Source organism: Barbus barbus (genome assembly GCF_936440315.1).
Source record: "Barbus barbus genome assembly, chromosome: 37".
Classification (NCBI taxonomy): Eukaryota; Metazoa; Chordata; class Actinopteri; order Cypriniformes; family Cyprinidae; genus Barbus; species Barbus barbus.
This window is the reverse complement of record NC_136715.1, coordinates 20,663,211-20,675,525: the sequence shown is the minus strand read 5'-3', so window position 1 is coordinate 20,675,525 and position 12,315 is coordinate 20,663,211.

Below are 12,315 nucleotides of genomic sequence, written 5' to 3'. Positions count from 1 at the left end.
TTTTGCCAGGACACATAACGCTCTCTCCTCAGGGTTCAGGAAAGCGACGCACACTCTTCTTTGAGTAAAGAGAGAAGAGTGAATAAGCCTTCTTGTACGTGACGCTAACCTGTTCCGTAAACACACCACGCAGCCACCCGTGCCAAAAGTAGGGTGGCCATATGTGCCATTTATACGGGACGCGTCCTGACCAGGATTTTTATGTTGCCTAAAACGTCCAAAGTAGTTTGACCGATAACATGCAGGTATTTTACATAATCGACCAATCGTGGCGCGTGAGAAGGAGAGAACGATCAAAGGGATGGAAATATGCGCACGTGCTTGTTTGTTCGTTCGACTTGAGGCTGCGCACCGATCATTGTATGACACCAAAGTACCGCGTGAGCGATTTGAAAGCTTAAGGAGCCGTCTGCTTTGCTCTCTATAGCTCTCGTGAAATAATGTCATACAACGCTCGATCTGCAGAATGCAAACAGCCAAAACCTGGATATTTTAGGCAATATAGAAATCCTGGCAAGGGTGCGTCCCGTAAAAAGGGCCCGTATGGTCACCCTAGCCAGAAGGCTGATTGCATGGCAGTTTGAAGCTTGTCACCACCCTGTCGGTCCACGTCCACATAGGTGCACGGGAGAGGTCGCGACCCTCGCTGGCATTCTTTCGCAGAGGCAATATCGTAGCTTATGAGGTTCAGCCGAGGCGTGATCATTGCTAGTTGAAAACTTTACCCAATACCCCGCCTGGATGACTTGAAATACAGTCAGCCTTGGCAATTTTTGCCAGCTTCTTCGGAGGCTTGACATCAGGTTGAGAAAAGAGGCCTTATTTCTGTTTCTTTCACGTGCGTGTGTTTAGTTTTCGCTCGACGGGTGCCTGTGGGCTTGTTTTCAGGCTTAAAGGTGAGGTTTTTCTGCAGCTGTCATTAATCTCCGGGGCAATTAAAGCTCACTGTGACGTGTTCTAAAATTGGTTCTGCAGATGCGGGCGGCAGACCTTCCCGATCCGCTGGGCTCTCTGTGACGTGTACTAAAGCCTTAAAGTGGAAAAGATGCGATTCAAACCCGCACGTGCAGAGCACAATGGATTAGCTTTATCCACATTGCCGTCGCCTTTATTTAAAACGCCTGATTCAGTTCATCAGCTTTTTATTAGAGTGCTCAACAAACTCAACGAGTGTGTTAGACAAGGAAGATGCAGAGCGGTGGGGGTCCCCAGGTTCTGTGTTAAAATCCATCGCTATATAGGGGCCGACCGACAAGGATGGGATTCGAACCCACTCGTGAAGAGCACAGTGGATTAGCATTCCATTGCCTTAACCACTCGGTCACCTGTGCATTGCATTTGTGTAAAATGCCTGATTCAGACCATCAAGTCCTTAGTAGAGGGCAAAAACAACTGAATTGAGCGTGTCAGACAAGGAAGATTCTCAAAAGGTGCTGAGCAGTGGGGTCCCCAGGTTCCGTGTTAAAAACCACCGCTATACACATCTGTCGACGAGGATGGGACTCGAACCCACGCGTGCAGAGCACAATGGATTAGCAGTCCATCGCCTTAACCACTCGGCCACCTCGTCTCGAGAAGAATAGACTGTGTCTATATTCCTGCATCTCCTTTCAATAGGACGCCGTAAAAACTGACCCTCAGGGTGCCATGTAGGTACGAGTGTCAATAGCACCGGCCCCTCTCAAAGGCATCGACCGACGAGGATGGGATTCGAACCCACGCGTGCAGAGCACAATGGATTAGCAGTCCATCGCCTTAACCACTCGGCCACCTCGTCTCGTCCCCTGCTGCTGGATGCTGTGCTTTTCAGCCGCTCTCATTAACACGACGGAGACCAGGTTCCACGTAACGTGTTGTAAATGGTTGGGTGCATGCGAGAGGTAACCCTTGGACTGAGCTGCGAGGAGCACTGGGTTCTCTGGGTTAGGGGGCTCGCAATGCTGTTGAAAGAGGGAGATGTGCTTGGGCTTCTTTTATGTGCTGTTTCTGTTTTGCGGGAAAGAATTAGGAGAGAACGCCTGAGCCTAGCAAAAGGTAGAATAGCTGGAACTGGACCTCCCTCAGAATATGTTTGCAGTGTCGTCGCGCTCTTCATTATCCTACCCAAACCCCCAGGGGGCTCGTCGAATCGATCCCGACCTCGACAGTGTCTTCGGAGACTGAGCTTTATGACTCCACCCCTTTTTTGCCAGGACACATAACGCTCTCTCCTCAGGGTTCAGGAAAGCGACGCACACTCTTCTTTGAGTAAAGAGAGAAGAGTGAATAAGCCTTCTTGTACGTGACGCTAACCTGTTCCGTAAACACACCACGCAGCCACCCGTGCCAAAAGTAGGGTGGCCATATGTGCCATTTATACGGGACGCGTCCTGACCAGGATTTTTATGTTGCCTAAAACGTCCAAAGTAGTTTGACCGATAACATGCAGGTATTTTACATAATCGACCAATCGTGGCGCGTGAGAAGGAGAGAACGATCAAAGGGATGGAAATATGCGCACGTGCTTGTTTGTTCGTTCGACTTGAGGCTGCGCACCGATCATTGTATGACACCAAAGTACCGCGTGAGCGATTTGAAAGCTTAAGGAGCCGTCTGCTTTGCTCTCTATAGCTCTCGTGAAATAATGTCATACAACGCTCGATCTGCAGAGTGCAAACAGCCAAAACCTGGATATTTTAGGCAATATAGAAATCCTGGCAAGGGTGCGTCCCGTAAAAAGGGCCCGTATGGTCACCCTAGCCAGAAGGCTGATTGCATGGCAGTTTGAAGCTTGTCACCACCCTGTCGGTCCACGTCCACATAGGTGCACGGGAGAGGTCGCGACCCTCGCTGGCATTCTTTCGCAGAGGCAATATCGTAGCTTATGAGGTTCAGCCGAGGCGTGATCATTGCTAGTTGAAAACTTTACCCAATACCCCGCCTGGATGACTTGAAATACAGTCAGCCTTGGCAATTTTTGCCAGCTTCTTCGGAGGCTTGACATCAGGTTGAGAAAAGTGGCCTTATTTCTGTTTCTTTCACGTGCGTGTGTTTAGTTTTCGCTCGACGGGTGCCTGTGGGCTTGTTTTCAGGCTTAAAGGTGAGGTTTTTCTGCAGCTGTCATTAATCTCCGGGGCAATTAAAGCTCACTGTGACGTGTTCTAAAATTGGTTCTGCAGATGCGGGCGGCAGACCTTCCCGATCCGCTGGGCTCTCTGTGTCGTGTACTAAAGCCTTAAAGTGGAAAAGATGCGATTCAAACCCGCACGTGCAGAGCACAATGGATTAGCTTTATCCACATTGCCGTCGCCTTTATTTAAAACGCCTGATTCAGTTCATCAGCTTTTTATTAGAGTGCTCAACAAACTCAACGAGTGTGTTAGACGAGGAAGATGCAGAGCGGTGGGGGTCCCCAGGTTCTGTGTTAAAATCCATCGCTATATAGGGGCCGACCGACAAGGATGGGATTCGAACCCACTCGTGAAGAGCACAGTGGATTAGCATTCCATTGCCTTAACCACTCGGTCACCTGTGCATTGCATTTGTGTAAAATGCCTGATTCAGACCATCAAGTCCTTAGTAGAGGGCAAAAACAACTGAATTGAGCGTGTCAGACAAGGAAGATTCTCAAAAGGTGCTGAGCAGTGGGGTCCCCAGGTTCCGTGTTAAAAACCACCGCTATACACATCTGTCGACGAGGATGGGACTCGAACCCACGCGTGCAGAGCACAATGGATTAGCAGTCCATCGCCTTAACCACTCGGCCACCTCGTCTCGAGAAGAATAGACTGTGTCTATATTCCTGCATCTCCTTTCAATAGGACGCCGTAAAAACTGACCCTCAGGGTGCCATGTAGGCACGAGTGTCAACAGCACCGGCCCCTCTCAAAGGCATCGACCGACGAGGATGGGATTCGAACCCACGCGTGCAGAGCACAATGGATTAGCAGTCCATCGCCTTAACCACTCGGCCACCTCGTCTCGTCCCCTGCTGCTGGATGCTGTGCTTTTCAGCCGCTCTCATTAACACGACGGAGACCAGGTTCCACGTAACGTGTTGTAAATGGTTGGGTGCATGCGAGAGGTAACCCTTGGACTGAGCTGCGAGGAGCACTGGGTTCTCTGGGTTAGGGGGCTCGCAATGCTGTTGAAAGAGGGAGATGTGCTTGGGCTTCTTTTATGTGCTGTTTCTGTTTTGCGGGAAAGAATTAGGAGAGAACGCCTGAGCCTAGCAAAAGGTAGAATAGCTGGAACTGGACCTCCCTCAGAATATGTTTGCAGTGTCGTCGCGCTCTTCATTATCCTACCCAAACCCCCAGGGGGCTCGTCGAATCGATCCCGACCTCGACAGTGTCTTCGGAGACTGAGCTTTATGACTCCACCCCTTTTTTGCCAGGACACATAACGCTCTCTCCTCAGGGTTCAGGAAAGCGACGCACACTCTTCTTTGAGTAAAGAGAGAAGAGTGAATAAGCCTTCTTGTACGTGACGCTAACCTGTTCCGTAAACACACCACGCAGCCACCCGTGCCAAAAGTAGGGTGGCCATATGTGCCATTTATACGGGACGCGTCCTGACCAGGATTTTTATGTTGCCTAAAACGTCCAAAGTAGTTTGACCGATAACATGCAGGTATTTTACATAATCGACCAATCGTGGCGCGTGAGAAGGAGAGAACGATCAAAGGGATGGAAATATGCGCACGTGCTTGTTTGTTCGTTCGACTTGAGGCTGTGCACCGATCATTGTATGACACCAAAGTACCGCGTGAGCGATTTGAAAGCTTAAGGAGCCGTCTGCTTTGCTCTCTATAGCTCTCGTGAAATAATGTCATACAACGCTCGATCTGCAGAGTGCAAACAGCCAAAACCTGGATATTTTAGGCAATATAGAAATCCTGGCAAGGGTGCGTCCCGTAAAAAGGGCCCGTATGGTCACCCTAGCCAGAAGGCTGATTGCATGGCAGTTTGAAGCTTGTCACCACCCTGTCGGTCCACGTCCACATAGGTGCACGGGAGAGGTCGCGACCCTCGCTGGCATTCTTTCGCAGAGGCAATATCGTAGCTTATGAGGTTCAGCCGAGGCGTGATCATTGCTAGTTGAAAACTTTACCCAATACCCCGCCTGGATGACTTGAAATACAGTCAGCCTTGGCAATTTTTGCCAGCTTCTTCGGAGGCTTGACATCAGGTTGAGAAAAGTGGCCTTATTTCTGTTTCTTTCACGTGCGTGTGTTTAGTTTTCGCTCGACGGGTGCCTGTGGGCTTGTTTTCAGGCTTAAAGGTGAGGTTTTTCTGCAGCTGTCATTAATCTCCGGGGCAATTAAAGCTCACTGTGACGTGTTCTAAAATTGGTTCTGCAGATGCGGGCGGCAGACCTTCCCGATCCGCTGGGCTCTCTGTGACGTGTACTAAAGCCTTAAAGTGGAAAAGATGCGATTCAAACCCGCACGTGCAGAGCACAATGGATTAGCTTTATCCACATTGCCGTCGCCTTTATTTAAAACGCCTGATTCAGTTCATCAGCTTTTTATTAGAGTGCTCAACAAACTCAACGAGTGTGTTAGACGAGGAAGATGCAGAGCGGTGGGGGTCCCCAGGTTCTGTGTTAAAATCCATCGCTATATAGGGGCCGACCGACAAGGATGGGATTCGAACCCACTCGTGAAGAGCACAGTGGATTAGCATTCCATTGCCTTAACCACTCGGTCACCTGTGCATTGCATTTGTGTAAAATGCCTGATTCAGACCATCAAGTCCTTAGTAGAGGGCAAAAACAACTGAATTGAGCGTGTCAGACAAGGAAGATTCTCAAAAGGTGCTGAGCAGTGGGGTCCCCAGGTTCCGTGTTAAAAACCACCGCTATACACATCTGTCGACGAGGATGGGACTCGAACCCACGCGTGCAGAGCACAATGGATTAGCAGTCCATCGCCTTAACCACTCGGCCACCTCGTCTCGAGAAGAATAGACTGTGTCTATATTCCTGCATCTCCTTTCAATAGGACGCCGTAAAAACTGACCCTCAGGGTGCCATGTAGGCACGAGTGTCAACAGCACCGGCCCCTCTCAAAGGCATCGACCGACGAGGATGGGATTCGAACCCACGCGTGCAGAGCACAATGGATTAGCAGTCCATCGCCTTAACCACTCGGCCACCTCGTCTCGTCCCCTGCTGCTGGATGCTGTGCTTTTCAGCCGCTCTCATTAACACGACGGAGACCAGGTTCCACGTAACGTGTTGTAAATGGTTGGGTGCATGCGAGAGGTAACCCTTGGACTGAGCTGCGAGGAGCACTGGGTTCTCTGGGTTAGGGGGCTCGCAATGCTGTTGAAAGAGGGAGATGTGCTTGGGCTTCTTTTATGTGCTGTTTCTGTTTTGCGGGAAAGAATTAGGAGAGAACGCCTGAGCCTAGCAAAAGGTAGAATAGCTGGAACTGGACCTCCCTCAGAATATGTTTGCAGTGTCGTCGCGCTCTTCATTATCCTACCCAAACCCCCAGGGGGCTCGTCGAATCGATCCCGACCTCGACAGTGTCTTCGGAGACTGAGCTTTATGACTCCACCCCTTTTTTGCCAGGACACATAACGCTCTCTCCTCAGGGTTCAGGAAAGCGACGCACACTCTTCTTTGAGTAAAGAGAGAAGAGTGAATAAGCCTTCTTGTACGTGACGCTAACCTGTTCCGTAAACACACCACGCAGCCACCCGTGCCAAAAGTAGGGTGGCCATATGTGCCATTTATACGGGACGCGTCCTGACCAGGATTTTTATGTTGCCTAAAACGTCCAAAGTAGTTTGACCGATAACATGCAGGTATTTTACATAATCGACCAATCGTGGCGCGTGAGAAGGAGAGAACGATCAAAGGGATGGAAATATGCGCACGTGCTTGTTTGTTCGTTCGACTTGAGGCTGCGCACCGATCATTGTATGACACCAAAGTACCGCGTGAGCGATTTGAAAGCTTAAGGAGCCGTCTGCTTTGCTCTCTATAGCTCTCGTGAAATAATGTCATACAACGCTCGATCTGCAGAGTGCAAACAGCCAAAACCTGGATATTTTAGGCAATATAGAAATCCTGGCAAGGGTGCGTCCCGTAAAAAGGGCCCGTATGGTCACCCTAGCCAGAAGGCTGATTGCATGGCAGTTTGAAGCTTGTCACCACCCTGTCGGTCCACGTCCACATAGGTGCACGGGAGAGGTCGCGACCCTCGCTGGCATTCTTTCGCAGAGGCAATATCGTAGCTTATGAGGTTCAGCCGAGGCGTGATCATTGCTAGTTGAAAACTTTACCCAATACCCCGCCTGGATGACTTGAAATACAGTCAGCCTTGGCAATTTTTGCCAGCTTCTTCGGAGGCTTGACATCAGGTTGAGAAAAGTGGCCTTATTTCTGTTTCTTTCACGTGCGTGTGTTTAGTTTTCGCTCGACGGGTGCCTGTGGGCTTGTTTTCAGGCTTAAAGGTGAGGTTTTTCTGCAGCTGTCATTAATCTCCGGGGCAATTAAAGCTCACTGTGACGTGTTCTAAAATTGGTTCTGCAGATGCGGGCGGCAGACCTTCCCGATCCGCTGGGCTCTCTGTGTCGTGTACTAAAGCCTTAAAGTGGAAAAGATGCGATTCAAACCCGCACGTGCAGAGCACAATGGATTAGCTTTATCCACATTGCCGTCGCCTTTATTTAAAACGCCTGATTCAGTTCATCAGCTTTTTATTAGAGTGCTCAACAAACTCAACGAGTGTGTTAGACGAGGAAGATGCAGAGCGGTGGGGGTCCCCAGGTTCTGTGTTAAAATCCATCGCTATATAGGGGCCGACCGACAAGGATGGGATTCGAACCCACTCGTGAAGAGCACAGTGGATTAGCATTCCATTGCCTTAACCACTCGGTCACCTGTGCATTGCATTTGTGTAAAATGCCTGATTCAGACCATCAAGTCCTTAGTAGAGGGCAAAAACAACTGAATTGAGCGTGTCAGACAAGGAAGATTCTCAAAAGGTGCTGAGCAGTGGGGTCCCCAGGTTCCGTGTTAAAAACCACCGCTATACACATCTGTCGACGAGGATGGGACTCGAACCCACGCGTGCAGAGCACAATGGATTAGCAGTCCATCGCCTTAACCACTCGGCCACCTCGTCTCGTCCCCTGCTGCTGGATGCTGTGCTTTTCAGCCGCTCTCATTAACACGACGGAGACCAGGTTCCACGTAACGTGTTGTAAATGGTTGGGTGCATGCGAGAGGTAACCCTTGGACTGAGCTGCGAGGAGCACTGGGTTCTCTGGGTTAGGGGGCTCGCAATGCTGTTGAAAGAGGGAGATGTGCTTGGGCTTCTTTTATGTGCTGTTTCTGTTTTGCGGGAAAGAATTAGGAGAGAACGCCTGAGCCTAGCAAAAGGTAGAATAGCTGGAACTGGACCTCCCTCAGAATATGTTTGCAGTGTCGTCGCGCTCTTCATTATCCTACCCAAACCCCCAGGGGGCTCGTCGAATCGATCCCGACCTCGACAGTGTCTTCGGAGACTGAGCTTTATGACTCCACCCCTTTTTTGCCAGGACACATAACGCTCTCTCCTCAGGGTTCAGGAAAGCGACGCACACTCTTCTTTGAGTAAAGAGAGAAGAGTGAATAAGCCTTCTTGTACGTGACGCTAACCTGTTCCGTAAACACACCACGCAGCCACCCGTGCCAAAAGTAGGGTGGCCATATGTGCCATTTATACGGGACGCGTCCTGACCAGGATTTTTATGTTGCCTAAAACGTCCAAAGTAGTTTGACCGATAACATGCAGGTATTTTACATAATCGACCAATCGTGGCGCGTGAGAAGGAGAGAACGATCAAAGGGATGGAAATATGCGCACGTGCTTGTTTGTTCGTTCGACTTGAGGCTGCGCACCGATCATTGTATGACACCAAAGTACCGCGTGAGCGATTTGAAAGCTTAAGGAGCCGTCTGCTTTGCTCTCTATAGCTCTCGTGAAATAATGTCATACAACGCTCGATCTGCAGAGTGCAAACAGCCAAAACCTGGATATTTTAGGCAATATAGAAATCCTGGCAAGGGTGCGTCCCGTAAAAAGGGCCCGTATGGTCACCCTAGCCAGAAGGCTGATTGCATGGCAGTTTGAAGCTTGTCACCACCCTGTCGGTCCACGTCCACATAGGTGCACGGGAGAGGTCGCGACCCTCGTTGGCATTCTTTCGCAGAGGCAATATCGTAGCTTATGAGGTTCAGCCGAGGCGTGATCATTGCTAGTTGAAAACTTTACCCAATACCCCGCCTGGATGACTTGAAATACAGTCAGCCTTGGCAATTTTTGCCAGCTTCTTCGGAGGCTTGACATCAGGTTGAGAAAAGTGGCCTTATTTCTGTTTCTTTCACGTGCGTGTGTTTAGTTTTCGCTCGACGGGTGCCTGTGGGCTTGTTTTCAGGCTTAAAGGTGAGGTTTTTCTGCAGCTGTCATTAATCTCCGGGGCAATTAAAGCTCACTGTGACGTGTTCTAAAATTGGTTCTGCAGATGCGGGCGGCAGACCTTCCCGATACGCTGGGCTCTCTGTGACGTGTACTAAAGCCTTAAAGTGGAAAAGATGCGATTCAAACCCGCACGTGCAGAGCACAATGGATTAGCTTTATCCACATTGCCGTCGCCTTTATTTAAAACGCCTGATTCAGTTCATCAGCTTTTTATTAGAGCGCTCAACAAACTCAACGAGTGTGTTAGACAAGGAAGATGCAGAGCGGTGGGGGTCCCCAGGTTCTGTGTTAAAATCCATCGCTATATAGGGGCCGACCGACAAGGATTGGATTCGAACCCACTCGTGAAGAGCACAGTGGATTAGCATTCCATTGCCTTAACCACTCGGTCACCTGTGCATTGCATTTGTGTAAAATGCCTGATTCAGACCATCAAGTCCTTAGTAGAGGGCAAAAACAACTGAATTGAGCGTGTCAGACAAGGAAGATTCTCAAAAGGTGCTGAGCAGTGGGGTCCCCAGGTTCCGTGTTAAAAACCACCGCTATACACATCTGTCGACGAGGATGGGACTCGAACCCACGCGTGCAGAGCACAATGGATTAGCAGTCCATCGCCTTAACCACTCGGCCACCTCGTCTCGAGAAGAATAGACTGTGTCTATATTCCTGCATCTCCTTTCAATAGGACGCCGTAAAAACTGACCCTCAGGGTGCCATGTAGGCACGAGTGTCAACAGCACCGGCCCCTCTCAAAGGCATCGACCGACGAGGATGGGATTCGAACCCACGCGTGCAGAGCACAATGGATTAGCAGTCCATCGCCTTAACCACTCGGCCACCTCGTCTCGTCCCCTGCTGCTGGATGCTGTGCTTTTCAGCCGCTCTCATTAACACGACGGAGACCAGGTTCCACGTAACGTGTTGTAAATGGTTGGGTGCATGCGAGAGGTAACCCTTGGACTGAGCTGCGAGGAGCACTGGGTTCTCTGGGTTAGGGGGCTCGCAATGCTGTTGAAAGAGGGAGATGTGCTTGGGCTTCTTTTATGTGCTGTTTCTGTTTTGCGGGAAAGAATTAGGAGAGAACGCCTGAGCCTAGCAAAAGGTAGAATAGCTGGAACTGGACCTCCCTCAGAATATGTTTGCAGTGTCGTCGCGCTCTTCATTATCCTACCCAAACCCCCAGGGGGCTCGTCGAATCGATCCCGACCTCGACAGTGTCTTCGGAGACTGAGCTTTATGACTCCACCCCTTTTTTGCCAGGACACATAACGCTCTCTCCTCAGGGTTCAGGAAAGCGACGCACACTCTTCTTTGAGTAAAGAGAGAAGAGTGAATAAGCCTTCTTGTACGTGACGCTAACCTGTTCCGTAAACACACCACGCAGCCACCCGTGCCAAAAGTAGGGTGGCCATATGTGCCATTTATACGGGACGCGTCCTGACCAGGATTTTTATGTTGCCTAAAACGTCCAAAGTAGTTTGACCGATAACATGCAGGTATTTTACATAATCGACCAATCGTGGCGCGTGAGAAGGAGAGAACGATCAAAGGGATGGAAATATGCGCACGTGCTTGTTTGTTCGTTCGACTTGAGGCTGTGCACCGATCATTGTATGACACCAAAGTACCGCGTGAGCGATTTGAAAGCTTAAGGAGCCGTCTGCTTTGCTCTCTATAGCTCTCGTGAAATAATGTCATACAACGCTCGATCTGCAGAGTGCAAACAGCCAAAACCTGGATATTTTAGGCAATATAGAAATCCTGGCAAGGGTGCGTCCCGTAAAAAGGGCCCGTATGGTCACCCTAGCCAGAAGGCTGATTGCATGGCAGTTTGAAGCTTGTCACCACCCTGTCGGTCCACGTCCACATAGGTGCACGGGAGAGGTCGCGACCCTCGCTGGCATTCTTTCGCAGAGGCAATATCGTAGCTTATGAGGTTCAGCCGAGGCGTGATCATTGCTAGTTGAAAACTTTACCCAATACCCCGCCTGGATGACTTGAAATACAGTCAGCCTTGGCAATTTTTGCCAGCTTCTTCGGAGGCTTGACATCAGGTTGAGAAAAGTGGCCTTATTTCTGTTTCTTTCACGTGCGTGTGTTTAGTTTTCGCTCGACGGGTGCCTGTGGGCTTGTTTTCAGGCTTAAAGGTGAGGTTTTTCTGCAGCTGTCATTAATCTCCGGGGCAATTAAAGCTCACTGTGACGTGTTCTAAAATTGGTTCTGCAGATGCGGGCGGCAGACCTTCCCGATCCGCTGGGCTCTCTGTGACGTGTACTAAAGCCTTAAAGTGGAAAAGATGCGATTCAAACCCGCACGTGCAGAGCACAATGGATTAGCTTTATCCACATTGCCGTCGCCTTTATTTAAAACGCCTGATTCAGTTCATCAGCTTTTTATTAGAGTGCTCAACAAACTCAACGAGTGTGTTAGACGAGGAAGATGCAGAGCGGTGGGGGTCCCCAGGTTCTGTGTTAAAATCCATCGCTATATAGGGGCCGACCGACAAGGATGGGATTCGAACCCACTCGTGAAGAGCACAGTGGATTAGCATTCCATTGCCTTAACCACTCGGTCACCTGTGCATTGCATTTGTGTAAAATGCCTGATTCAGACCATCAAGTCCTTAGTAGAGGGCAAAAACAACTGAATTGAGCGTGTCAGACAAGGAAGATTCTCAAAAGGTGCTGAGCAGTGGGGTCCCCAGGTTCCGTGTTAAAAACCACCGCTATACACATCTGTCGACGAGGATGGGACTCGAACCCACGCGTGCAGAGCACAATGGATTAGCAGTCCATCGCCTTAACCACTCGGCCACCTCGTCTCGAGAAGAATAGACTGTGTCTATATTCCTGCATCTC